At 40.8% G+C, this 25836-nt stretch overlaps 26 non-coding genes across 26 annotated transcripts; all 26 read left to right on the plus strand.

Moving 5' to 3' along the window:
* The first annotated feature begins 315 nt into the window (after positions 1–315).
* Positions 316–389, plus strand: trnat-agu (transfer RNA threonine (anticodon AGU)). Its single transcript has one exon. It is a non-coding gene; the product is annotated as a tRNA-Thr (tRNA).
* Positions 390–1296: 907 nt separating this feature from the next.
* trnat-agu (transfer RNA threonine (anticodon AGU)) lies at positions 1297–1370 on the plus strand. The gene has a single exon. It is a non-coding gene; the product is annotated as a tRNA-Thr (tRNA).
* Positions 1371–2276: 906 nt separating this feature from the next.
* Positions 2277–2350, plus strand: trnat-agu (transfer RNA threonine (anticodon AGU)). Its single transcript has one exon. It is a non-coding gene; the product is annotated as a tRNA-Thr (tRNA).
* Positions 2351–2657: 307 nt separating this feature from the next.
* Positions 2658–2729, plus strand: trnah-gug (transfer RNA histidin (anticodon GUG)). The gene has a single exon. It is a non-coding gene; the product is annotated as a tRNA-His (tRNA).
* Positions 2730–3259: 530 nt separating this feature from the next.
* On the plus strand, positions 3260–3333 carry trnat-agu (transfer RNA threonine (anticodon AGU)). Its single transcript has one exon. It is a non-coding gene; the product is annotated as a tRNA-Thr (tRNA).
* A 307-nt stretch (positions 3334–3640) lies between these two features.
* trnah-gug (transfer RNA histidin (anticodon GUG)) lies at positions 3641–3712 on the plus strand. Its single transcript has one exon. It is a non-coding gene; the product is annotated as a tRNA-His (tRNA).
* Positions 3713–4237: 525 nt separating this feature from the next.
* On the plus strand, positions 4238–4312 carry trnat-agu (transfer RNA threonine (anticodon AGU)). The gene has a single exon. It is a non-coding gene; the product is annotated as a tRNA-Thr (tRNA).
* A 307-nt stretch (positions 4313–4619) lies between these two features.
* Positions 4620–4691, plus strand: trnah-gug (transfer RNA histidin (anticodon GUG)). Its single transcript has one exon. It is a non-coding gene; the product is annotated as a tRNA-His (tRNA).
* Positions 4692–5219: 528 nt separating this feature from the next.
* Positions 5220–5293, plus strand: trnat-agu (transfer RNA threonine (anticodon AGU)). Its single transcript has one exon. It is a non-coding gene; the product is annotated as a tRNA-Thr (tRNA).
* Positions 5294–6202: 909 nt separating this feature from the next.
* trnat-agu (transfer RNA threonine (anticodon AGU)) lies at positions 6203–6276 on the plus strand. The gene has a single exon. It is a non-coding gene; the product is annotated as a tRNA-Thr (tRNA).
* Positions 6277–6584: 308 nt separating this feature from the next.
* On the plus strand, positions 6585–6656 carry trnah-gug (transfer RNA histidin (anticodon GUG)). The gene has a single exon. It is a non-coding gene; the product is annotated as a tRNA-His (tRNA).
* Positions 6657–7180: 524 nt separating this feature from the next.
* Positions 7181–7254, plus strand: trnat-agu (transfer RNA threonine (anticodon AGU)). The gene has a single exon. It is a non-coding gene; the product is annotated as a tRNA-Thr (tRNA).
* A 308-nt stretch (positions 7255–7562) lies between these two features.
* On the plus strand, positions 7563–7634 carry trnah-gug (transfer RNA histidin (anticodon GUG)). The gene has a single exon. It is a non-coding gene; the product is annotated as a tRNA-His (tRNA).
* Positions 7635–8158: 524 nt separating this feature from the next.
* Positions 8159–8232, plus strand: trnat-agu (transfer RNA threonine (anticodon AGU)). Its single transcript has one exon. It is a non-coding gene; the product is annotated as a tRNA-Thr (tRNA).
* A 308-nt stretch (positions 8233–8540) lies between these two features.
* trnah-gug (transfer RNA histidin (anticodon GUG)) lies at positions 8541–8612 on the plus strand. The gene has a single exon. It is a non-coding gene; the product is annotated as a tRNA-His (tRNA).
* A 528-nt stretch (positions 8613–9140) lies between these two features.
* trnat-agu (transfer RNA threonine (anticodon AGU)) lies at positions 9141–9214 on the plus strand. The gene has a single exon. It is a non-coding gene; the product is annotated as a tRNA-Thr (tRNA).
* A 308-nt stretch (positions 9215–9522) lies between these two features.
* Positions 9523–9594, plus strand: trnah-gug (transfer RNA histidin (anticodon GUG)). Its single transcript has one exon. It is a non-coding gene; the product is annotated as a tRNA-His (tRNA).
* Positions 9595–10118: 524 nt separating this feature from the next.
* Positions 10119–10192, plus strand: trnat-agu (transfer RNA threonine (anticodon AGU)). Its single transcript has one exon. It is a non-coding gene; the product is annotated as a tRNA-Thr (tRNA).
* A 307-nt stretch (positions 10193–10499) lies between these two features.
* trnah-gug (transfer RNA histidin (anticodon GUG)) lies at positions 10500–10571 on the plus strand. The gene has a single exon. It is a non-coding gene; the product is annotated as a tRNA-His (tRNA).
* Positions 10572–12507: 1936 nt separating this feature from the next.
* On the plus strand, positions 12508–12581 carry trnat-agu (transfer RNA threonine (anticodon AGU)). The gene has a single exon. It is a non-coding gene; the product is annotated as a tRNA-Thr (tRNA).
* A 910-nt stretch (positions 12582–13491) lies between these two features.
* On the plus strand, positions 13492–13565 carry trnat-agu (transfer RNA threonine (anticodon AGU)). The gene has a single exon. It is a non-coding gene; the product is annotated as a tRNA-Thr (tRNA).
* A 910-nt stretch (positions 13566–14475) lies between these two features.
* trnat-agu (transfer RNA threonine (anticodon AGU)) lies at positions 14476–14549 on the plus strand. The gene has a single exon. It is a non-coding gene; the product is annotated as a tRNA-Thr (tRNA).
* Positions 14550–14856: 307 nt separating this feature from the next.
* trnah-gug (transfer RNA histidin (anticodon GUG)) lies at positions 14857–14928 on the plus strand. The gene has a single exon. It is a non-coding gene; the product is annotated as a tRNA-His (tRNA).
* A 1967-nt stretch (positions 14929–16895) lies between these two features.
* Positions 16896–16969, plus strand: trnat-agu (transfer RNA threonine (anticodon AGU)). Its single transcript has one exon. It is a non-coding gene; the product is annotated as a tRNA-Thr (tRNA).
* Positions 16970–17276: 307 nt separating this feature from the next.
* Positions 17277–17348, plus strand: trnah-gug (transfer RNA histidin (anticodon GUG)). Its single transcript has one exon. It is a non-coding gene; the product is annotated as a tRNA-His (tRNA).
* Positions 17349–17878: 530 nt separating this feature from the next.
* Positions 17879–17952, plus strand: trnat-agu (transfer RNA threonine (anticodon AGU)). Its single transcript has one exon. It is a non-coding gene; the product is annotated as a tRNA-Thr (tRNA).
* Positions 17953–25836: the final 7884 nt, after the last annotated feature.

Raw genomic sequence — 25836 nt, forward strand, 5'->3', positions numbered from 1 at the left:
GCTCGAGACCCAAATGAAAAATGTACTGTCCTCGAATGACCCAAATTAAGAAGAAATAGTATGTGACTTCAAAAGTTTACTGATATCTCGCTGCCCACCTCTCACATACTCAGGCCCACTTTGGGTCCCAAAACATAGCATAAGAAACCCTGTTGCTAGACAATTGAAGGTGTCCATATCGATTCCAAAATTAGTAAATAACATCTGTTTTGTGATGTGATTTTGCAAGACAGAGATATGGGTTAAATGAACGAGACTGGTTTGACTTAAATACGTGTGGCGGTGACCTTTCCTGCATCAGACATGAGGTCTATGGGCGCTGTGGCTTAGTTGGTTAAAGCGCCTGTCTAGTAAACAGGAGATCCTGAGTTCGAATCTCAGCAGAGCCTTTTCAAGCAGTTCATAGAACACATTAATGGAAAAGGTCAGAGTGTAGGGCACTCTGCTATTCTCAACCAATGGGTTAACAGAATTAGGAGTGTTGAGAGGAGAGAAAACTTGAGGAGGGTGCAATTGAGATATTCCAAATTCACGGAAAAAGAGAGCTTTTTGAATGAATTACAACGTACCAACTGTCTGAAGTTCAACTGGTTCTTCAGTTTATTCATTTCGAGCGCTAAATGAAAAGAGTTTAGCCAGCTTGTACAACTCTCTGTCAGAGCATGAGTAGGCTCTACAAGCAATCTCTGTTAGCTTGCCGTGATCGTATAGTGGTTAGTACTCTGCGTTGTGGCCGCAGCAACCCCGGTTCGAATCCGGTTCACGGCACTTCATTGCCATTTCGAAAGGGTTGTAATTTTGATTGAGTTGAAACTTACTCTGTGAGCTAAGAAACTCCCCGAAACGACCAAAATGATGAAGAAATAGTGTATGATTCTGAATGTTTACTCATATCTCGTGACACACCTATCACATGTTAATGCCCACTTTGGGTCCCAAACCGTAGTTTAAGAATCCATGTCAGAGGATCTTGAGTTTATTCAGCTCGAGACCCAAATGAAAAATGTACTGTCCTCGAATGACCCAAATTAAGAAGAAATAGTATGTGACTTCAAATGTTTACTTATCTCGCTGCCCACCTCTCACATACTCAGGCCCACTTTGGGTCCCAAAACATAGCATAAGAAACCCTGTTGCTAGACAATTGAAGGTGTCCATATCGATTCCAAAATTAGTAAATAACATCTGTTTTGTGATGTGATTTTGCAAGACAGAGATATGGGTTAAATGAACGAGACTGGTTTGACTTAAATACGTGTGGCGGTGACCTTTCCTGCATCAGACATGAGGTCTATGGGCGCTGTGGCTTAGTTGGTTAAAGCGCCTGTCTAGTAAACAGGAGATCCTGAGTTCGAATCTCAGCAGAGCCTTTTCAAGCACTTCATAGAACACATTAATGGAAAAGGTCAGAGTGGAGGGCACTCTGCTATTCTCAACCAATGGGTTAACAGAATTAGGAGTGTTGAGAGGAGAGAAGACTTGAGGAGGGTGCAACTGAGATGTTCCAAATTCACGGAAAAAGATAACTTTTTGAATGAATTACAACGTACCAACTGTCTGAAGTTCAACTGGTTCTTCAGTTTATTCATTTAGAGCGCTAAATGAAAAGAGTTTAGCCAGCTTGTACAACTCTCTGTCAGAGCATGAATAGGCTCTACAAGCAATCTCTGTTAGCTTGCCGTGATCGTATAGTGGTTAGTACTCTGCGTTGTGGCCGCAGGAACCCCGGTTTAATCCGGGTCACGGCACTTCATTGCCATTTTGAAAGGGTTGTACTTTTGATTGAGTTGAAACTTACTCTGTGAGCTAAGAAAATCCCCGAAATGACCAAAATGATGAAGAAATAGTGTATGATTATGAATGTTTACTCATATCTCGTGACACACCTATCACATGTTAATGCCCACTTTGGGTTCCCAAACTGTAGTTTAAGAATCCATGTCAGAGGATCTTGAGTTTATTCAGCTCGAGACCCAAATGAAAAATGTACTGTCCTCGAATGACCCAAATTAAGAAGAAATAGTATGTGACTACAAATGTTTACTATCTCGCTGCCCACCTCTCACATACTCAGGCCCACTTTGTGTCCCAAAACATAGCATAAGAAACCCTGTTGCTAGACAATTGAAGGTGTCCATATCGATTCCAAAATTAGTAAATAACATCTGTTTTGTGATGTGATTCTGCAAGACAGATATATGGGTTCAATGAACGAGACTGGTTTGACTTAAATACGTGTGGCGGTGACCTTACCTGCATCAGATGTGCTGTCTATGGGCGCTGTGGCTTAGTTGGTTAAAGCGCCTGTCTAGTAAACAGGAGATCCTGAGTTCGAATCTCAGCAGAGCCTTTTTAAGGAGTTCATTGAACACACTGATGGAAAAGGTCAGAGTTGAGGGCGCTCTGCTATTCTCAACCAATGGGTTAACAAAATTAGGAGTGTTGTGAGGAGAGAAGACTTGAGGAGGGTGCAACTGAGATGTTCCAAATTCACGGAAAAAGATAACTTTTTGAATGAATTACAACGTACCAACTGTCTGAAGTTCAACTGGTTCTTCAGTTTATTCATTTAGAGCGCTAAATGAAAAGAGTTTAGCCAGCTTGTGTAACTCTCTGTCAGAGCATGAGTAGGCTCTACAAGCAATCTCTGTTAGCTTGCCGTGATCGTATAGTGGTTAGTACTCTGCGTTGTGGCCGCAGGACCCCCGGTTTGAATCCGGGTCACGGCACTTCATTGCCATTTCGAAAGGGTTGTACTTTTGATTGAGTTGAAACTTACTCTGTGAGCTAAGAAACTCCCCGAAACGACCAAAATGATGAAGAAATAGTGTATGATTATGAATGTTTACTCATATCTCGTGACACACCTATCACATGTTAATGCCCACTTTGGGTTCCAAACTGTAGTTTAAGAATCCATGTCAGAGGATCTTGAGTTTATTCAGCTCGAGACCCAAATGAAAAATGTACTGTCCTCGAATGACCCAAATTAAGAAGAAATAGTATGTGACTACAAATGTTTACTGATATCTCGCTGCCCACCTCTCACATACTCAGGCCCACTTTGTGTCCCAAAACATAGCATAAGAAACCCTGTTGCTAGACAATTGTAGGTGTCCATATCGATTCCAAAATTAGTAAATAACATCTGTTTTGTGATGTGATTTTGCAAGACAGAGATATGGGTTAAATGAACGAGACTGGTTTGACATAAATACGTGTGGCGGTGACCTTACCTGCATCAGATGTGCTGTCTATGGGCGCTGTGGCTTAGTTGGTTAAAGCGCCTGTCTAGTAAACAGGAGATCCTGAGTTCGAATCTCAGCAGAGCCTTTTTAAGGAGTTCATTGAACACATTGATGGAAAAGGTCAGAGTGGAGGGCACTCTGCTATTCTCAACCAATTGGTTAACAAAATTAGGAGTGTTGAGAGGAGAGAAGACTTGACGAGGGTGCAACTGAGATGTTCCAAATACACGGAAAAAGAGACCTTTTTGAATGAATTACAACGTACCAACTGTCTGAAGTTCAACTGGTTCTTCAGTTTATTCATTTAGAGCGCTAAATGAAAAGAGTTTAGCCAGCTTGTGCAACTCTCTGTCAGAGCATGAGTAGGCTCTACAAGCAATCTCTGTTAGCTTGCCGTGATCGTATAGTGGTTAGTACTCTGCGTTGTGGCTGCAGGAACCCCGGTTCGAATCCGGGTCACGGCACTTCATTGCCATTTCGAAAGGGTTCTACTTTTGATTGAGTTGAAACTTACTCTGTGAGCTAAGAAAATCCCTGAAATGACCAAAATCATGAAGAAATAGTGTATGATTCTGAATGTTTACTCATATCTCGTGACACACCTATCACATGTTAATGCCCACTTTGGGTCCCAAACTGTAGTTTAAGAATCCATGTCAGAGGATCTTGAGTTTATTCAGCTCGAGACCCAAATGAAAAATGTACTGTCCTCGAATGACCCAAATTAAGAAGAAATAGTATGTGACTACAAATGTTTAGTTCTCGCTGCCCACCTCTCACATACTCAGGCCCACTTTGGGTCCCAAAACATAGCATAAGAAACCCTGTTGCTAGACAATTGAAGGTGTCCATATCGATTCCAAAATTAGTAAATAACATCTGTTTTGTGATGTGATTCTGCAAGACAGAGATATGGGTTAAATGAAAGAGACTGGTTTGACTTAAATACGTGTGGCGGTGACCTTACCTGCATCAGATGTGTTGTCTATGGGCGCTGTGGCTTAGTTGGTTAAAGCGCCTGTCTAGTAAACAGGAGATCCTGAGTTCGAATCTCAGCAGATCCTTTTTAAGGAGTTCATTGAACACACTGATGGAAAAGGTCAGAGTGGAGGGCGCTCTGCTATTCTCAACCAATGGGTTAACAAAATTAGGAGTGTTGTGAGGAGAGAAGACTTGAGGAGGGTGCAACTGAGATGTTCCAAATTCACGGAAAAAGATAACTTTTTGAATGAATTACAACGTACCAACTGTCTGAAGTTCAACTGGTTCTTCAGTTTATTCATTTAGAGCGCTAAATGAAAAGAGTTTAGCCAGCTTGTACAACTCTCTGTCAGAGCATGAGTAGGCTCTAAAAGCAATCTCTGTTAACTTGCCGTGATCGTATAGTGGTTAGTACTCTGCGTTGTGGCTGCAGCAACCCCGGTTCGAATCCGGGTCACGGCACTTCATTGCCATTTCGAAAGGGTTGTACTTCTGATTGAGTTGAAACTTACTCTGTGAGCTAAGAAAATCCCTGAAATGACCAAAATGATGAAGAAATAGTGTATGATTCTGAATGTTTACTCATATCTCGTGACACACCTATCACATGTTAATGCCCACTTTGGGTCCCAAACTGTAGTTTAAGAATCCATGTCAGAGGATCTTGAGTTTATTCAGCTCGAGACCCAAATGAAAAATGTACTGTCCTCGAATGACCCAAATTAAGAAGAAATAGTATGTGACTACAAATGTTTACTATTCTCGCTGCCCACCTCTCACATACTCAGGCCCACTTTGGGTCCCAAAACATAGCATAAGAAACCCTGTTGCTAGACAATTGAAGGTGTCCATATCGATTCCAAAATTAGTAAATAACATCTGTTTTGTGATGTGATTCTGCAAGACAGAGATATGGGTTAAATGAACGAGACTGGTTTGACTTAAATACGTGTGGCGGTGACCTTACCTGCATCAGATGTGATGTCTATGGGCGCTGTGGCTTAGTTGGTTAAAGCGCCTGTCTAGTAAACAGGAGATCCTGAGTTCGAATCTCAGCAGAGCCTCTTTAAGCAGTTCATTGAACACACTGATGGAAAAGGTCAGAGTGGAGGGCGCTCTGCTATTCTCAACCAATTGGTTAACAAAATTAGGAGTGTTGTGAGGAGAGAAGACTAGACGAGGGTGCAACTGAGATATTCCAAATACACGGAAAAAGATAACTTTTTGAATGAATTACAACGTACCAACTGTCTGAAGTTCAACTGGTTCTTCAGTTTATTCATTTAGAGCGCTAAATGAAAAGAGTTTAGCCAGCTTGTACAACTCTCTGTCAGAGCATGAGTAGGCTCTACAAGCAATCTCTGTTAGCTTGCCGTGATCGTATAGTGGTTAGTACTCTGCGTTGTGGCCGCAGGAACCCCGGTTCGAATCCGGGTTACGTCACTTCATTGCCATTTCGAAAGGGTTGTACTTTTGATTGAGTTGAAACTTACTCTGTGAGCTAAGAAAATCCCTGAAATGACCAAAATGATGAAGAAATAGTGTATGATTCTGAATGTTTACTCATATCTCGTGACACACCTATCACATGTTAATGCCCACTTTGGGTCCCAAACTGTAGTTTAAGAATCCATGTCAGAGGATCTTGAGTTTATTCAGCTCGAGACCCAAATGAAAAATGTACTGTCCTCGAATGACCCAAATTAAGAAGAAATAGTATGTGACTACAAATGTTTACTGATATCTCGCTGCCCACCTCTCACATACTCAGGCCCACTTTGGGTCCCAAAACATAGCATAAGAAACCCTGTTGCTAGACAATTGTAGGTGTCCATATCGATTCCAAAATTAGTAAATAACATCTGTTTTGTGATGTGATTCTGCAAGACAGAGATATGGGTTAAATGAACGAGACTGGTTTGACATAAATACGTGTGGCGGTGACCTTACCTGCATCAGATGTGATGTCTATGGGCGCTGTGGCTTAGTTGGTTAAAGCGCCTGTCTAGTAAACAGGAGATCCTGAGTTCGAATCTCAGCAGAGCCTCTTTAAGCAGTTCATTGAACACATTGATGGAAAAGGTCAGAGTGGAGGGCGCTCTGCTATTCTCAACCAATTGGTTAACAGAATTAGGAGTGTTGTGAGGAGAGAAGACTAGACGAGGGTGCAACTGAGATGTTCCAAATACACGGAAAAAGATACCTTTTTGAATGAATTACAACGTACCAACTGTCTGAAGTTCAACTGGTTCTTCAGTTTATTCATTTAGAGCGCTTAATGAAAAGAGTTTAGCCAGCTTGTACAACTCTCTGTCAGAGCATGAGTAGGCTCTACAAAGCAATCTCTGTTAGCTTGCCGTGATCGTATAGTGGTTAGTACTCTGCGTTGTGGCCGCAGGAACCCCGGTTCGAATCCGGGTCACGGCACTTCATTGCCTTTTCCAAAGGGTTGTACTTTTGATTGAGTTGAAACTTACTCTGTGAGCTAAGAAAATCCCTGAAATGACCAAAATGATGAAGAAATAGTGTATGATTCTGAATGTTTACTCATATCTCGTGACACACCTATCACATGTTAATGCCCACTTTGGGTCCCAAACTGTAGTTTAAGAATCCATGTCAGAGGATCTTGAGTTTATTCAGCTCGAGACCCAAATGAAAAATGTGCTGTCCTCGAATGACCCAAATTAAGAAGAAATAGTATGTGACTACAAATGTTTATCTCGCTGCCCACCTCTCACATACTCAGGCCCACTTTGGATCCCAAAACATAGCATAAGAAACCCTGTTGCTAGACAATTGTAGGTATCCATATCGATTCCAAAATTAGTAAATAACATCTGTTTTGTGATGTGATTCTGCAAGACAGAGATATGGGTTAAATGAACGAGACTGGTTTGACTTAAATACGTGTGGCGGTGACCTTACCTGCATCAGATGTGATGTCTATGGGCGCTGTGGCTTAGTTGGTTAAAGCGCCTGTCTAGTAAACAGGAGATCCTGAGTTCGAATCTCAGCAGAGCCTTTTCAAGCAGTTCATTGAACACATTGATGGAAAAGGTCAGAGTGGAGGGCACTCTGCTATTCTCAACCAATTGGTTAACAGAATTAGGAGTGTTGAGAGGAGAGAAGACTAGACGAGGGTGCAACTGAGATATTCCAAATACACGGAAAAAGAGACCTTTTTGAATGAATTACAACGTACCAACTGTCTGAAGTTCAACTGGTTCTTCAGTTTATTCATTTAGAGCGCTTAATGAAAAGAGTTTAGCCAGCTTGTACAACTCTCTGTCAGAGCATGAGTAGGCTCTACAAAGCAATCTCTGTTAGCTTGCCGTGATCGTATAGTGGTTAGTACTCTGCGTTGTGGCTGCAGGAACCCCGGTTCGAATCCGGGTCACGGCACTTCATTGCCATTTCGAAAGGGTTGTACTTTTGATTGAGTTGAAACTTACTCTGTGAGCTAAGAAAATCCCTGAAATGACCAAAATGATGAAGAAATAGTGTATGATTCTGAATGTTTACTCATATCTCGTGACACACCTATCACATGTTAATGCCCACTTTGGGTCCCAAACTGTAGTTTAAGAATCCATGTCAGAGGATCTTGAGTTTATTCAGCTCGAGACCCAAATGAAAAATGTACTGTCCTCGAATGACCCAAATTAAGAAGAAATAGTATGTGACTACAAATGTTTATCTCGCTGCCCACCTCTCACATACTCAGGCCCACTTTGGATCCCAAAACATAGCATAAGAAACCCTGTTGCTAGACAATTGAAGGTGTCCATATCGATTCCAAAATTAGTAAATAACATCTGTTTTGTGATGTGATTCTGCAAGACAGAGATATGGGTTAAATGAACAAGACTGGTTTGACATAAATACGTGTGGCGGTGACCTTACCTGCATCAGATGTGATGTCTATGGGCGCTGTGGCTTAGTTGGTTAAAGCGCCTGTCTAGTAAACAGGAGATCCTGAGTTCGAATCTCAGCAGAGCCTTTTCAAGCAGTTCATTGAACACATTGATGGAAAAGGTCAGAGTGGAGGGCACTCTGCTATTCTCAACCAATTGGTTAACAGAATTAGGAGTGTTGAGAGGAGAGAAGACTTGACGAGGGTGCAACTGAGATGTTCCAAATACACGGAAAAAGAGACCTTTTTGAATGAATTACAACGTACCAACTGTCTGAGGTTCAACTGGTTCTTCAGTTTATTCATTTAGAGCGCTTAATGAAAAGAGTTTAGCCAGCTTGTACAACTCTCTGTCAGAGCATGAGTAGGCTCTACAAAGCAATCTCTGTTAGCTTGCCGTGATCGTATAGTGGTTAGTACTCTGCGTTGTGGCCGCAGGAACCCCGGTTCGAATCCGGGTCACGGCACTTCATTGCCTTTTCGAAAGGGTTGTACTTTTGATTGAGTTGAAACTTACACTGTGAGCTAAGAAAATCCCTGAAATGACCAAAATGATGAAGAAATAGTGTATGATTCTGAATGTTTACTCATATCTCGTGACACACCTATCACATGTTAATGCCCACTTTGGGTCCCAAACTGTAGTTTAAGAATCCATGTCAGAGGATCTTGAGTTTATTCAGCTCGAGACCCAAATGAAAAATGTACTGTCCTCGAATGACCCAAATTAAGAAGAAATAGTATGTGACTACAAATGTTTACTTATCTCGCTGCCCACCTCTCACATACTCAGGCCCACTTTGGGTCCCAAAACATAGCATAAGAAACCCTGTTGCTAGACAATTGAAGGTGTCCATATCGATTCCAAAATTAGTAAATAACATCTGTTTTGTGATGTGATTTTGCAAGACAGAGATATGGGTTAAATGAACGAGACTGGTTTGACTTAAATACGTGTGGCGGTGACCTTACCTGCATCAGATGTGATGTCTATGGGCGCTGTGGCTTAGTTGGTTAAAGCGCCTGTCTAGTAAACAGGAGATCCTGAGTTCGAATCTCAGCAGAGCCTTTTCAAGCAGTTCATTGAACACATTGATGGAAAAGGTCAGAGTGGAGGGCACTCTGCTATTCTCAACCAATTGGTTAACAGAATTAGGAGTGTTGAGAGGAGAGAAGACTAGACGAGGGTGCAATTGAGATATTCCAAATACACGGAAAAAGAGACCTTTTTGAATGAATTACAACGTACCAACTGTCTGAAGTTCAACTGGTTCTTCAGTTTATTCATTTAGAGCGCTTAATGAAAAGAGTTTAGCCAGCTTGTACAACTCTCTGTCAGAGCATGAGTAGGCTCTACAAAGCAATCTCTGTTAGCTTGCCGTGATCGTATAGTGGTTAGTACTCTGCGTTGTGGCCGCAGGAACCCCGGTTCGAATCCGGGTCACGGCACTTCATTGCCATTTCGAAAGGGTTGTACTTTTGATTGAGTTGAAACTTACTCTGTGAGCTAAGAAAATCCCTGAAATGACCAAAATGATGAAGAAATAGTGTATGATTCTGAATGTTTACTCATATCTCGTGACACACCTATCACATGTTAATGCCCACTTTGGGTCCCAAACTGTAGTTTAAGAATCCATGTCAGAGGATCTTGAGTTTATTCAGCTCGAGACCCAAATGAAAAATGTACTGTCCTCGAATGACCCAAATTAATCAGAAATAGTATGTGACTACAAATGTTTATCTCGCTGCCCACCTCTCACATACTCAGGCCCACTTTGGATCCCAAAACATAGCATAAGAAACCCTGTTGCTAGACAATTGAAGGTGTCCATATCGATTCCAAAATTAGTAAATAACATCTGTTTTGTGATGTGATTCTGCAAGACAGAGATATGGGTTAAATGAACGAGACTGGTTTGACTTAAATAAGTGTGGCGGTGACCTTACCTGCATCAGATGTGATGTCTTTGGGCGCTGTGGCTTAGTTGGTTAAAGCGCCTGTCTAGTAAACAGGAGATCCTGAGTTCAAATCTCAGCAGAGCCTCTTTAAGGAGTTCATTGAACACACTGATGGAAAAGGTCAGAGTGGAGGGCGCTCTGCTATTCTCAACCAATGGGTTAACAAAATTAGGAGTGTTGAGAGGATAGAAGACTTGAGGAGGGTGAAACTGAGATGTTCCAAATTCACGGAAAAAGAGACCTTTTTGATTGAATTACAACGTACCAACTGTCTGAAGTTCAAACGGTTCTTCAGTTTATTCATTTGGAGCGCTAAATGAAAAGAGTTTAGCCAGCTTGTACACCTCTCTGTCAGAGCATGAGTAGGCTCTACAAGCAATCTCTGTTAGCTTGCCGTGATCGTATAGTGGTTAGTACTCTGCGTTGTGGCCGCAGGATCCCCGGTTCGAATCCGGGTCACGGCACTTCATTGCCATTTCGAAAGGGTTGTACTTTTGATTGAGTTGAAACTTACTCTGTGAGCTAAGAAAATCCCTGAAATGACCAAAATGATGAAGAAATAGTGTATGATTCTGAATGTTTACTCATATCTCGTGACACACCTATCACATGTAACCTCTTGGGGCTAGGTGGGACGCTAGCGTGCCACCCGTGGTGCACTCCATCAACAGCAGGTGCTTTTCAAGAGCGGCAAATTTGAATCCAAATAAATGCCAAAATTCAAATTTTTCAAAAATACAACTATTTTACACCATTTGAAAGATAAACATCTCCTTAATCTAACCACGTTTTACGATTTCAAAAAGGTTTTACGGCGAAAGCATACATTTAGAGTATGTTAGGACAGTACATTCACAAGAGTTGTGTGTAATGTTTTGTCAAGTCAAAGACAGGGTCACCAAAACCATAAAACCAGCTAAAATGATGCACTAACCTTTTACAATCTCCATCAGATGACACTCCTAGGACATTATGTTAGACAATGCATGCATTTTTAGTTCTATCAAGTTCATATTTATATCCAAAAACAGCGTTTTACTATGGCATTGATGTTGAGGAAATCGTTTCCCTCCAATAACCGGCAGTCAAGTCAGCGTAACAAATTAAATAATTAAAATTAGAAAACATTAGTAAAATATTATATTGTCATTTAAAGAATTATAGATTTACATCTCTTGAACTCAATCAACTTGCCAGATTTAAAAATAACCTTACTGGGAAATCACACTTTGCAATAATCTGAGCACTGCGCCCAGAAAAATACGCGTTGCGATACAGACTAGACGTCATGTTGGGGAGATCTAAAATCGAAAATACTATGTAAATAATCTATTACCTTTGATTCTCTTCATCAGATGTCACTTCCAGGTATCACAGGTCCATAACGAATGTAGTTTTGTTCAAAAAAGCTCATCATTTATGTCCAAAAATCTCCGTCTCGTTAGCACATGATGTAAGCCAGCCGGACTTCTCGTCATGAACGAGGGGAAAAAATATATTTCCGTTCGTTCAAACATGTCAAACGTTGTATAGCATAAATCATTAGGGCCTTTTTTAACCAGAACATGAATAATATTCAAGGTGGACGAATGCATACTCTTTTATAACGTATTGGAACGAGGGTACCCAACATGAACACGCGCGCCAGGTGTCTAATGGGACATCATCGTTCCATGGCTCTTGTTCGGTCAGATCTCCCTCCAGAAGACTCAAAACACTTTGTAAAGGCTGGTGACATCTAGTGGAAGCAATAGGAAGTGCCAAAATATTCCTAAGCCCCTGTGTTTTTCAATGGGATAGGTTTAAAGTCAATACAACACATCAGGTATCCACTTCCTGTCAGAAAATGTCTCAGGGTTTTGCCTGCCAAATGAGTTCTGTTATACTCACAGACACCATTCAAACAGTTTTAGAAACTTTAGAGTGTTTTCTATCCATATATAATAAGTATATGCATATTCTAGTTACTGGGTAGGATTAGTAACCAGATTAAATCGGGTACATTTTTTTTATCCAGACGTGCAAATGCTGTCCCCTAGACCCAACAGGTTAAGAATCCATGTCAGAGGATCTTGAGTTTATTCAGCTCGAGACCCAAATGAAAAATGTACTGTCCTCGAATGACCCAAATTAAGAAGAAATAGTATGTGACTACAAATGTTTACTGATATCTCGCTGCCCACCTCTCACATACTCAGGCCCACTTTGGGTCCCAAAACATAGCATAAGAAACCCTGTTGCTAGACAATTGAAGGTGTCCATATCGATTCCAAAATTAGTAAATAACATCTGTTTTGTGATGTGATTTTGCAAGACAGAGATATGGGTTAAATGAACGAGACTGGTTTGACATAAATACGTGTGGCGGTGACCTTACCTGCATCAGATGTGTTGTCTATGGGCGCTGTGGCTTAGTTGGTTAAAGCGCCTGTCTAGTAAACAGGAGATCCTGAGTTCGAATCTCAGCAGAGCCTTTTCAAGCAGTTCATTGAACACATTGATGGAAAAGGTCAGAGTGGAGGGCACTCTGCTATTCTCAACCAATTGGTTAACAGAATTAGGAGTGTTGAGAGGAGAGAAGACTAGACGAGGGTGCAATTGAGATATTCCAAATACACGGAAAAAGAGACCTTTTTGAATGAATTACAAAGTACCAACTGTCTGAAGTTCAACTGGTTCTTCAGTTTATTCATTTAGAGCGCTTAATGAAAAGAGTTTAGCCAGCTTGTACAACTCTCTGTCAGAGCATGAGTAGGCTCTACAAAGCAATCTCTGTTAGCTTGCCGTGATCGTATAGTGGTTAGTACTCTGCGTTGTGGCCGCAGGAACCCCGGTTCGAATCCGGGACACGGCACTTCATTGCCATTTCGAAAGGGTTGTACTTTTGATTGAGTTGAAACTTACTCTGTGAGCTAAGAAAATCCCTGAAATGACCAAAATGATGAAGAAATAATGTATGATTCTGAATGTTTACTCATATCTCGTGACACACCTATCACATGTTAATGCCCACTTTGGGTCCCAAACTGTAGTTTAAGAATCCATGTCAGAGGATCTTGAGTTTATTCAGCTCGAGACCCAAATGAAAAATGTACTGTCCTCGAATGACCCAAATTAAGAAGAAATAGTATGTGACTACAAATGTTTACTGATATCTCGCTGCCCACCTCTCACATACTCAGGCCCACTTTGGGTCCCAAAACATAGCATAAGAAACCCTGTTGCTAGACAATTGAAGGTGTCCATATCGATTCCAAAATTAGTAAATAACATCTGTTTTGTGATGTGATTTTGCAAGACAGAGATATGGGTTAAATGAACGAGACTGGTTTGACATAAATACGTGTGGCGGTGACCTTACCTGCATCAGATGTGATGTCTATGGGCGCTGTGGCTTAGTTGGTTAAAGCGCCTGTCTAGTAAACAGGAGATCCTGAGTTCGAATCTCAGCAGAGCCTTTTCAAGCAGTTCATTGAACACATTGATGGAAAAGGTCAGAGTGGAGGGCACTCTGCTATTCTCAACCAATTGGTTAACAGAATTAGGAGTGTTGAGAGGAGAGAAGACTAGATGAGGGTGCAATTGAGATATTCCAAATACACGGAAAAAGAGACCTTTTTGAAAGAATTACAACGTACCAACTGTCTGAAGTTCAACTGGTTCTTCAGTTTATTCATTTAGAGCGCTTAATGAAAAGAGTTTAGCCAGCTTGTACAACTCTCTGTCAGAGCATGAGTAGGCTCTACAAAACAATCTCTGTTAGCTTGCCGTGATCGTATAGTGGTTAGTACTCTGCGTTGTGGCCGCAGGAACCCCGGTTCGAATCCGGGGCACGGCACTTCATTGCCATTTCGAAAGGGTTGTACTTTTGATTGAGTTGAAACTTACTCTGTGAGCTAAGAAAATCCCTGAAATGACCAAAATGATGAAGAAATAGTGTATGATTCTGAATGTTTACTCATATCTCGTGACACACCTATCACATGTTAATGCCAACTTTGGGTCCCAAACTGTAGTTTAAGAATCCATGTCAGAGGATCTTGAGTTTATTCAGCTCGAGACCCAAATGAAAAATGTACTGTCCTCGAATGACCCAAATTAAGAAGAAATAGTATGTGACTACAAATGTTTACTGATATCTCGCTGCCCACCTCTCACATACTCAGGCCCACTTTGGGTCCCAAAACATAGCATAAGAAACCCTGTTGCTAGACAATTGAAGGTGTCCATATCGATTCCAAAATTAGTAAATAACATCTGTTTTGTGATGTGATTCTGCAAGACAGAGATATGGGTTAAATGAACGAGACTGGTTTGACATAAATACGTATGGCGGTGACCTTACCTGCATCAGATGTGAGGTCTATGGGCGCTGTGGCTTAGTTGGTTAAAGCGCCTGTCTAGTAAACAGGAGATCCTGAGTTCTAATCTCAGCAGAGCCTTTTCAAGCAGTTCATTGAACACATTGACGGAAAAGGTCAGAGTGGAGGGCACTCTGCTATTCTCAACCAATGGGTTAACAAAATTAGGAGTGTTGAGAGGATAGAAGACTTGAGGAGGGTGCAACTCAGATATTCCAAATACACGGAAAAAGAGACCTTTTTGATTGAATTACAACGTACCAACTGTCTGAAGTTCAAACGGTTCTTCAGTTTATTCATTTGGAGCGCTAAATGAAAAGAGTTTAGCCAGCTTGTACACCTCTCTGTCAGAGCATGAGTAGGCTCTACAAGCAATCTCTGTTAGCTTGCCGTGATCGTATAGTGGTTAGTACTCTGCGTTGTGGCCGCAGGATCCCCGGTTCGAATCCGGGTCACGGCACTTCATTGCCATTTCGAAAGGGTTGTACTTTTGATTGAGTTGAAACTTACTCTGTGAGCTAAGAAAATCCCTGAAATGACCAAAATGATGAAGAAATAGTGTATGATTCTGAATGTTTACTCATATCTCGTGACACACCTATCACATGTAACCTCTTGGGGCTAGGTGGGACGCTAGCGTGCCACCCGTGGTGCACTCCATCAACAGCAGGTGCATTTCAAGAGCGGCAAATTTGAATCCAAATAAATGCCAAAATTCACATTTTTCAAAAATACAACTATTTTACACCATTTGAAAGATAAACATCTCCTTAATCTAACCACGTTTTACGATTTCAAAAAGGTTTTACGGCGAAAGCATACATTTAGAGTATGTTAGGACAGTACATTCACAAGAGTTGTGTGTAATGTTTTGTCAAGTCAAAGACAGGGTCACCAAAACCATAAAACCAGCTAACATGATGCACTAACCTTTTACAATCTCCATCAGATGACACTCCTAGGACATTATGTTAGACAATGCATGCATTTTTAGTTCTATCAAGTTCATATTTATATCCAAAAACAGCGTTTTACTATGGCATTGATGTTGAGGAAATCGTTTCCCTCCAATAACCGGCAGTCAAGTCAGCGTAACAAATTAAATAATTAAAATTAGAAAACATTAGTAAAATATTATATTGTCATTTAAAGAATTATAGATTTACATCTCTTGAACTCAATCAACTTGCCAGATTTAAAAATAACCTTACTGGGAAATCACACTTTGCAATAATCTGAGCACTGCGCCCAGAAAAATACGCGTTGCGATACAGACTAGACGTCATGTTGGGGAGATCTAAAATCGAAAATACTATGTAAATAATCCATTACCTTTGATTCTCTTCATCAGATGTCACTTCCAGGTATCACAGGTCCATAACGAATGTAGTTTTGTTCAAAAAAGCTCATCATTTATGTCCAAAAATCTCCGTCTCGTTAGCACATGATGTAAGCCAGCCGGACTTCTCGTCATGAACGAGGGGAAAAAATATATTTCCGTTCGTTCAAACATGTCAAACGTTGTATAGCATAAATCATTAGGGCCTTTTTTAACCAGAACATGAATAATATTCAAGGTGGACGAATGCATACTCTTTTATAACGTATTGGAACGAGGGTACCCAACATGAACACGCGCGCCAGGTGTCTAATGGGACATCATCGTTCCATGGCTCTTGTTCGGTCAGATCTCCCTCCAGAAGACTCAAAACACTTTGTAAAGGCTGGTGACATCTAGTGGAAGCAATAGGAAGTGCCAAAATATTCCTAAGCCCCTGTGTTTTTCAATGGGATAGGTTTAAAGTCAATACAACACATCAGGTATCCACTTCCTGTCAGAAAATGTCTCAGGGTTTTGCCTGCCAAATGAGTTCTGTTATACTCACAGACACCATTCAAACAGTTTTAGAAACTTTAGAGTGTTTTCTATCCATATATAATAAGTATATGCATATTCTAGTTACTGGGTAGGATTAGTAACCAGATTAAATCGGGTACATTTTTTTTATCCAGACGTGCAAATGCTGTCCCCTAGACCCAACAGGTTAATGCCCACTTTGGGTCCCAAACTGTAGTTTAAGAATCCATGTCAGAGGATCTTGAGTTTATTCAGCTCGAGACCCAAATGAAAAATGTACTGTCCTCGAATGACCCAAATTAAGAAGAAATAGTATGTGACTACAAATGTTTACTGATATCTCGCTGCCCACCTCTCACATACTCAGGCCCACTTTGGGTCCCAAAACATAGCATAAGAAACCCTGTTGCTAGACAATTGAACGTGTCCATATCGATTCCAAAATTTGTAAATAACATCTGTTTTGTGGTATGATTTTGCAAGACAGAGATATGGGTTAAATGAACGAGACTGGTTTGACTTAAATACGTGTGGCGGTGACCTTACCTGCATCAGATGTGATGTCTATGGGCGCTGTGGCTTAGTTGGTTAAAGCGCCTGTCTAGTAAACAGGAGATCCTGAGTTCGAATCTCAGCAGAGCCTTTTTAAGGAGTTCATTGAACACATTGATGGAAAAGGTCAGAGTGGAGGGCGCTCTGCTATTCTCAACCAATGGGTTAACAAAATTAGCAGTGTTGAGAGGATAGAAGACTTGAGGAGGGTGCAACTGAGATGTTCCAAATTCACGGAAAAAGATAACTTTTTTAATGAATTACAACGTACCAACTGTCTGAAGTTCAACTGGTTCTTCAGTTTATTCATTTAGAGCGCTAAATGAAAAGAGTTTAGCCAGCTTGTACAACTCTCTGTCAGAGCATGAGTAGGCTCTACAAGCAATCTCTGTTAGCTTGCCGTGATCGTATAGTGGTTAGTACTCTGCGTTGTGGCCGCAGGAACCCCGGTTCGAATCCGGGTCACGGCACTTCATTGCCATTTCGAAAGGGTTGTACTTTTGATTGAGTTGAAACTTACTCTGTGAGCTAAGAAAATCCCTGAAATGACCAAAATGATGAAGAAATAGTGTATGATTCTGAATGTTTACTCATATCTCGTGACACACCTATCACATGTTAATGCCCACTTTGGGTCCCAAACTGTAGTTTAAGAATCCATGTCAGAGGATCTTGAGTTTATTCAGCTCGAGACCCAAATGAAAAATGTACTGTCCTCGAATGACCCAAATTAAGAAGAAATAGTATGTGACTACAAATGTTTACTGATATCTCGCTGCCCACCTCTCACATACTCAGGCCCACTTTGGGTCCCAAAACATAGCATAAGAAACCCTGTTGCTAGACAATTGAAGGTGTCCATATCGATTCCAAAATTAGTAAATAACATCTGTTTTGTGATGTGATTTTGCAAGACAGAGATATGGGTTAAATGAACGAGACTGGTTTGACATAAATACGTGAGGCGGTGACCTTACCTGCATCAGATGTGATGTCTATGGGCGCTGTGGCTTAGTTGGTTAAAGCGCCTGTCTAGTAAACAGGAGATCTTGAGTTCGAATCTCAGCGGAGCCTTTTCAAGCAGTTCATTGAACACATTGATGGAAAAGGTCAGAGTGGAGGGCACTCTGCTATTCTCAACCAATTGGTTAACAGAATTAGGAGTGTTGAGAGGAGAGAAGACTAGACGAGGGTGCAATTGAGATATTCCAAATACACGGAAAAAGAGACCTTTTTGAATGAATTACAACGTACCAACTGTCTGAAGTTCAACTGGTTCTTCAGTTTATTCATTTAGAGCGCTAAATGAAAAGAGTTTAGCCAGCTTGTACAACTCTCTGTCAGAGCATGAGTAGGCTCTACAAGCAATCTCTGTTAGCTTGCCGTGATCGTATAGTGGTTAGTACTCTGCGTTGTGGCCGCAGGAACCCCGGTTCGAATCCGGTTCACGGCACTTCATTGCCATTTCGAAAGGGTTGTACTTTTGATTGAGTTGAAACTTACTCTGTGAGCTAAGAAAATCCCTGAAATGACCAAAATGATGAAGAAATAGTGTATGATTCTGAATGTTTACTCATATCTCGTGACACACCTATCACATGTTAATGCCCACTTTGGGTCCCAAACTGTAGTTTAAGAATCCATGTCAGAGGATCTTGAGTTTATTCAGCTCGAGACCCAAATGAAAAATGTACTGTCCTCGAATGACCCAAATTAAGAAGAAATAGTATGTGACTACAAATGTTTACTGATATCTCGCTGCCCACCTCTCACATACTCAGGCCCACTTTGGGTCCCAAAACATAGCATAAGAAACCCTGTTGCTAGACAATTGAAGGTGTCCATATCGATTCCAAAATTAGTAAATAACATCTGTTTTGTGATGTGATTTTGCAAGACAGAGATATGGGTTAAATGAACGAGACTGGTTTGACATAAATACGTGTGGCGGTGACCTTACCTGCATCAGATGTGATGTCTATGGGCGCTGTGGCTTAGTTGGTTAACTTCTCTAGGGCCGGCGGGACGAAATCGTCTCACCTACGTAACAGCCAGTGGAATCCTGTGGCGCGTTATTCAAATACCTTAGAAATGCTATTACTTCAATTTCTCAAACATATGACTATTTTACACCATTTTAAAGACAAGACTCTCGTTAATCTAACCACACTGTCCGATTTCAAAAAGGCTTTACAACGAAAGCAAAACATTAGATTATGTCAGCAGAGTACCCAGCCAGAAATAATCAGACACCCATTTTTCAAGCTAGCATATAATGTCACAAAAACCCAGAAGACAGCTAAAATGCAGCACTAACCTTTGATGATCTTCATCAGATGACAACCCTAGGACATTATGTTATACAATGCATGCATGTTTTGTTCAATCAAGTTCATATTTATATCAAAAAACAGCTTTTTTAAATTAGCATGTGACGTTCAGAACTAGCATACCTCCGGTGAATTTACTAAATTACTCACGATAAACGTTCACAAAAAACATAACAATTATTTTAAGAATTATAGATACAGAACTCCTCTATGCACTCGATATGTCCGATTTTAAAATAGCTTTTCGGTGAAAGCACATTTTACAATATTCTCAGTAGATAGCCCGGCATCACAGGGCTAGCTATTTAGACACCCACCAAGTTTAGCCTACACCAAAATCAGATTTACTGCAAGAAAAATATTATTACCTTTGCTGTCTTCGTCAGAATGCACTCCCAGGACTTCTACTTCAATATGTGGTTTGGTTTGGTCCAAAATAATCCATAGTTATGTTCCAACAGCGGCGTTTTGTTCGTGCGTTCTAGACACTATCCGAATGGTAAATAAGGGTCACGCGCATGGCGCATTTCGTGACAAAAAAATTCTAAATATTCCATTACCGTATTCCATTTTTATGCCATTTTTCTCGTAAAAAAGCGATAATATTCCGACCGGGAATCTGCATTTAGGTAAACAGACGAAAGAAAATAAAGCATGGGGTCGACTCGGGCACGCGCCTAAGCTCATAGTACTTTTCTCGTAAAAAAGCGATAATATTCCGACCGGGAGTCGTTGAATCCGTTCAGAGACGATAGAATAAAAACATGGTGTCGTCTCGTGCACGAGCATGAAGCCCTTTGTCCTCTGATAGACCACTTAGCAAAAGCGCTTGTGTGTTTCAGCCCATGTTTTTCCCGGGCTCTGAGAGCCCATGGGAGCCGTAGGAAGTGTCACGTAACAGCAGAGATCCTTTGTAATGGATAGAGATGACAAAGAAGGCCAAGAAATGGTCAGACAGGGTACTTCCTGTACAGAATCTTCTCAGGTTTTGGCCTGCCAAATGAGTTCTGTTATACTCACAGACACCATTCAAACAGTTTTAGAAACTTTGGAGTGTTTTCTATCCAAAGCTAATAATTATATGCATATTCTAGTTTCTGGGCAGGAGTAATAATCATATTAAATCGGGTACGTTTTTTATCCGGATGTGAAAATACTGCCCCCTATCCATAACAGGTTAAGAAATACAACTTTTACATTACCCTGCAGTTTACCTATAAAGTGGGCTGATGGTGAAGTAGACATACTCGGTACTCATATCACAAAATATATAAATAAGCTCTCCACAATGAATTTCAATAGAAAACTTGTAAAAATAGACTAGATCCTGCAACCATGAAGAGGTAAATACCTGTCTATTTATGGAAAAATTGCCCTGATTAACTCCTTAGTCATATCTCAGTTTACGCACTTACTTATGGCGCTACCTACTCCTGATGATTCATTTTTCAAATCAAATGTGTAAAAAATATTTTGCTTTATCTGGGACGCTAAACCAGACAAAATAAAATGTGCCTATCTATATAATGAATATGAATTGGGTGGTTTGAGATTATTAAATATAAAAGCACTAAACCTCTCTCTAAAAGCTTCACTCATTCAAAAGTTTTATTTGAACCCTAAATGGTTCTCAAGTAGATTACTAAGAAAAGCTCATCCATTGTTTAAAAATTGCCTTTTTGCCTTAGTGCAGATTGCCATGTCTCATTTTCAATTAATTGAAAATTATACTTTTTAAAAAGTATCTCTCTTTTTCAAACAAGCATTGCAGAACTGGCTACAACTTCAATTTCATCCCCCTGAAAAGATAGAACAAATATTACAACAAATATTATGGCTGAACTCAAATGTGCTGGTTGATAAAATACCTGTATTTATGGGAAAGATGTTTGAAAAGGATATTTTATTCTTAAATGAAATTGTAAATTGGAATGGCAGAGTTATGTCCTTCATGATGTTATCAGAATTGTATGGAAAGGTCTGCTCAATCCAAGAGTACAACCAATTGATTACAGCATTGCCCCAAAAAATGGAGGAGGCGGGTGGCGTTGGGAGTAGGTAGGGAACTGGTCTGTCTGCCCAATATAAAGGATCAAAACTGGCGGTGGAATAAAAATAGCATAAATAGGAAAGTATACTAGTTTCATTTGAGGACCAGGATGTTGACAACTGTGCCATACAGATTGCAAAATAGTTGGGAAGAGATTTTTGATGTACCGATTCCATGGTACAGGGTGTATGAGTTGATATATAAAACAACGCAAGATTCAAGACTTTGTGCTTTTCAGCTAAAATTATAATATAGAATTCTTGCCACCAACAAAAGGTTGAATACTTGGGGCATAAAATCATCGAAGCTCTGCAGATTTTGTTCTAAGGATACAGAATCAATAGACCATTTATTTTGGTATTGCCCTCAGGTAGCCTGTTTCTGGTCTCAGGTTCAGGAATGGCTGAAAATGCATAGCATTGATCTAAAATTGACCCTAGAAATAGTACTGTTGGGAGATCTGGAGAGACCGGGTCAGTCAATTACTAATATACTAATACTTTTAGTAAAAGTATTTATCTTCAACTCACAATCTGTGGATTCTATTCGATTTGATAGATTGAAATTGTACATTAACCTGTTGGGGCTAGGGGGCAGTATTTTCACGGCTGGATAAAAAAACGTACCCGATTTAATCTGGTTACTAATCCTACCCAGTAACTAGAATATGCATATACTTATTATATATGGATAGAAAACACCCTAAAGTTTCTAAAACTGTTTGAATGGTGTCTGTGAGTATAACAGAACTCATTTGGCAGGCAAAACCCTGAGACAGATTCTGACAGGAAGTGGATATCTGATGTGTTGTATTACCTTTAAACCTATGCCATTGAAAAACACAGGGGCTGAGGAATATTTTGGCACTTCCTATTGCTTCCACTAGATGTCACCAGCCTTTACAAAGTGTTTTGAGTCTTTTACTGTGAGATCTGACCGAACAAGAGCCATGGAACGGTGATGGCCGATTAGACTCTGGCGCGCGAGTTCATGTTGGGTACCCTCGTTTCAATACGTTATAAAAGAGAATGCATTCGTCCACCTTGAATATTATTCATGTTCTGGTTAAAAAAGGCCCTAATGATTTATGCTATACAACGTTTGACATGTTTGAACGAACGTAAATATATTTTTTCCCCTCGTTCATGAAGTGAAGTCCGGCGGGCTTAGATCATGTGCTAACAAGACGGAGATTTTTGGACATAAATGATGAGCTTTTTTGAACAAAACTACATTCGTTATGGACCTGTGATACCTGGAAGTGACATCTGATGAAGAGAATCAAAGGTAATGGATTATTTACATAGTATTTTCGATTTTAGATCTCCCCAACATGGCGGCTAGTCTGTATCGCAACGCGTATTTTTCTGGGCGCAGTTCTCAGATTATTTCAAAGTGTGATTTCCCAGTAAGGTTATTTTTAAATCTGGCAAGTTGATTGCGTTCAAGAGATGTAAATCTATAATTCTTTAAATGACAATATAATATTTTACCAATGTTTTCTAATTTTAATTATTTAATTTGTGGTGCTGACTTGACTGCCGGTTATTGGAGGGAAACGATTTCCTCAACATCAATGCCATAGTAAAATGCTGTTTTTGGATATAAATATGAACTTGATAGAACTAAAAATGCATGCATTGTCTAACATAATGTCCTAGGAGTGTCATCTGATGGAGATTGTAAAAGGTTAGTGCATCATTTTAGCTGGTTTTATGGTTTTGGTGACCCTGTCTTTGAATTGACAAAACATTACACACAGCTATTGTCAATGTACTCTCCTAACATAATCTAACTTTATGCTTTCGCCGTAAAACCTTTTTGAAATCGGACAACGTGGTTAGATTAAGGAGATGTTTATCTTTCAAAGGGTGTAAGATAGTTGTATGTTTTAAAAATTTGAATTTTGACATTTATTTGGTTTCAAATTTGCCGCTCTTGAAATGCACCTGCTGTTGATGGAGTGCACCACGGGGGGGACGCTAGCGTCCCACCTAGCCCATAGAGCTTAAACATCACAGTATAGTTGAAAGATATGTGTTGCATACAAACCCAAAGTGGGTGGCCAGCAGAGATAGATGGAATGGGCTGAGGGAAGCTGAGGGTTGGTATGTGGAATTGGAGACAAGTGGGAGTGGAGATGCTGGGTGTGAGATAGAATGATGGACAAAGATAAAAGTTCAAAAACATATTTAAAAAGTAAAAATAAATCATAATAAAAAGTACATTTCAATGACACTAAGTGGCAGTGTTTTTACAACTAATGTCGGTTTGCCTGAGGCTGATGCCGTGCAGGTGTTTGTACACATGCATATACACACACTCTCATTCAAATAAACACATACAAGAACACACATGTAATAGTGCCAGACATGCACACAAACATATACAGTTGGCATTGCTGTTATGATTTTAGTTGTCCTTGATGTCCTTTGTTTAAATTATTATAATAATTTTTTTGAATAGTTGTTTGCTATTTTCTTCTGTCTTTTCCTTTTTTCTCTTTAATTCAGTCTCTTGGTTGTTGGTGCATTGGGGGTTTCTTGTGGATGGGGAATCAAATCAAATCAAATGTATTTATATAGCCCTTCTTACATCAGCTGATATCTCAAAGTGCTGTACAGAAACCCAGCCTAAAACCCCAAACAGCAAGCAATGCAGGTGTAGAAGCACGGTGGCTAGGAAAAACTCCCTAGAAAGGCCAAAACCTAGGAAGAAACCTAGAGAGGAACCAGGCTATGAGGGGTGGCCAGTCCTCTTCTGGCTGTGACGGGTGGAGATTATAACAGCACATGGCCAAGATGTTCAAATGTTCATAAATGACCAGCATGGTCAAATACTAATAATCATAGTAGTTGTCGAGGGTGCAACAAGTCAGTAACACAAGAGTAAGTGTCAGTTGGCTATTTCATAGCCGATCTTTGAGAGTATCTCTATCGCTCCTGCTTTCTCTAGAGAGTTGAAAATAGCAGGTCTGGGACAGGTAGCACATCCGGTGAACAGGTCAGGGTTCCAGCAGGTCTGGGACAGGTAGCACGTCCGGTGAACAGGTCAGGGTTCCATAGCTGCAGGCAGAACAGTTGGAACTGGAGCAGCAGCACGGCCAGGTGAACTGGGAACAGCAAGGAGTCATCAAGCCAGGTAGTCATGAGGCATGGTCCTAGGGCTCAGGTCCTCCGAGAGAGAGAAAGAAAGAAAGAGAGAAAGAGAGAATTAGAGAGAGCATATTTAAATTCACACAGGACACCGGAAAAGACAAGATAAATACTCCAGATGTGACAGACAGACCCTAGCCCCCCGACACAAACTACTGCAGCATAAATACTGGAGGCTGAGACAGGAGGGGTCAGGAGACACTGTGGCCCCATCCGATGACACCCCCGGACAGGGCCAAACAGGTAGGATATAACCCCACCCACTTTGCCAAAGCACAGCCCCCACACCACTGGAGGGATATCTCCAACCACCAACATACCATCCCGGGACAAGGAAGAGTATAGCCCACAAAGATCTCCGCCACGGCACAACCCAAGGGGGGGCGCCAACCCAGACAGGAAGACCACGTCAGTGACTCAACCCACTCAAGTGATGCACCCCTCCCAGGGACGGCATGGAAGAACACCAGTAAGCCAGTGACTCAGCCCCTGTAATAGGGATAGAGGCAGAGAATCCCAGTGGAAAGAAGGGAAACCGGCCAGGAATGGAATTAATTGTATTTTTTTTTTTTTCATCCTGACTGTGGGAGGGGTCTTGAATGGTTGAGGGACAGCTATTGGGGAACTATGGGGGGGATCTTGGAGGGTTCGGGTTCACGATTTTTGGCCTGGTGGTAGATCGGTCAACGTGCCTTTGAGCAGGGCATTGACCCTGGATGCTTCTGTGTGTCGCTCTGAATGGGAATCTGTTGGATGACTGGTATGATGTAGTTATTGAGCGGCTTCACTGCAAGTATATTGTATGTTTCGAATATTCAATAAATAATAAAAAAAATTAATAAATAAATGGTATACTCCTCACGTCCTCTCACCTCGCCTACTTCTAAAAACCCATTGGAAGAGAAAACCTGAGGTCCCGCCCCCCTGACCTTCTCCAGTGTCATAACGTTGCCCTCTTTGGGTTTTCTATGCACCATTCCCCTACCTCTGTCTCCCACACCCAGGCTCTGTGAGAGCGGTCGTAAATTCCTAATGAGAATGTCCTGCCTCATGGCCACAGTATGGAGACAGAGTGGGTTTCATAGAAAGAACCAAGGAGTTCTTCCACCTCACAGGACTGGAGAACCGAATTACATTTATGTTCTGGAGAAGGTATAAAAGATCGGTGAAGATTCCACCTACGAACTGGTCCGTTTGGTACAATTTTGTGAAACTCATGAGAGACAATACGGCCACATTACCATGGCGCTGTTTATATAATAGCCTCAGTTGTGAGACTTACATCTAATGGTTGTATAAAAATGAATGAATAAGGATAAAGCAATTGGGAATATGTTGGCATGCTTGTAAGATGTTAATGTGAGAGAATTGTATTTCTGTTTAAAGTTTCAACAAGTCATTGGCACGTCCCCATGAACAGACG

The sequence above is a fragment of the Salmo salar genome, chromosome ssa13 (assembly GCF_905237065.1).
Source record: "Salmo salar chromosome ssa13, Ssal_v3.1, whole genome shotgun sequence".
NCBI lineage: Eukaryota > Metazoa > Chordata > Actinopteri > Salmoniformes > Salmonidae > Salmo > Salmo salar.